This window comes from Phocoena phocoena, chromosome X (assembly GCF_963924675.1).
Source record: "Phocoena phocoena chromosome X, mPhoPho1.1, whole genome shotgun sequence".
NCBI classification, from domain to species: domain Eukaryota; kingdom Metazoa; phylum Chordata; class Mammalia; order Artiodactyla; family Phocoenidae; genus Phocoena; species Phocoena phocoena.
The window spans coordinates 36,405,408-36,406,651 of NC_089240.1; positions in this window are offsets into that span (position 1 = coordinate 36,405,408).

Below are 1,244 nucleotides of genomic sequence, written 5' to 3' on the forward strand. Positions count from 1 at the left end.
AGTTGTGGCGCATGGACTTAGTTGCTCCGTGGCATGTGGGATCTTCCTGGACCGGGGCTCGAACCCGTGTCCCCTGCATTGGCAGGCGGATTCTTAACCGCTGCACCACCAGGGAAGCCCTAGAATATATATTCTAATAAAACTTAGGTTTTTGTTTTTTCTTTTTTTTTTTTCACCACACTGCATGGCTTGCAGGATCTTAATTTCCTGACCAGGAATTGAACCGGGGGCCATGGCAGTGAAAGTGCTGAGTCCAAACCACTGGACTGCCATGGAACTCCCAAAACTTAGGTTTTTAAAATTTTTTTAGTTTGAAATGATTACAGATTCACAGGAAGTTTCAAAAATAGTACAGAGAAGTCCTGAGTACCCTTCCCCAAGTTTCCCCAGTGGTTACATCTGGCATAACTGTAATACAACATCAAAACCAGGAAATTGATGGTGGTACAAGCCACAGACCTTATTCAGATGTCACCAGTTTTACATGGATTTATATAATTCTATGCAGTTTTATCATGTGTTGATTTGTGTTCCATCATCACCAAGATCTCCCTCATGCTACCTCTTTGTAGTCACACCTGTCCCCTTCCTGCCTCCCCACCCTGTCACCAACCCCTGACAACTACTCACCTGTTTTCCATCTCTAAAACGTCATTTCAAAATTGTTGCGTAAATGGAATTGCTCAGTATGTGACCTTTTGAGACTGGGTTTTTTTGTCACTCGGCATAAGGCCCTTGAGAGCCATCCAGGTTTTTGCAAATAATTTGTTCCTTTTTATTGCTGAGCAGTATGGATGTTCCGTGGTTTGTTTATCCACTCAGCCATTGAAAGACATTTGGCTTGTTTCCCATTTTTGACTGTTACAAATTAAAGCTGCTGTGAGCATTTGTGTACTGGTTTTTGTGTGGACATAAGTTTTCACTTTTCTGGCATAAATGCCCAGGAATGCAATTGCTAGATTGTATGGTAAGTTATGTTTAGTTTAACAACCCATCAAACCATTTTCCAGAGTGGCTGTACCATTTTACGTTCCCACCAGCAATGCATATGAGAGATCCAGTTTCTCTGTGTCCTCACCAACATTTGGTATTTTCACATTTTGGCTGTTCTAATTGGTGTGAAGTGATATCTCATTGTGGTCTTAATCTGCATTTCCCTAATGGCTAGTGATGTTGAACATCTTTTCATGTGCTTATTTGCCATCCTTATATTCTCTTTGGTAAAATACATGTTCGTGTCTTTT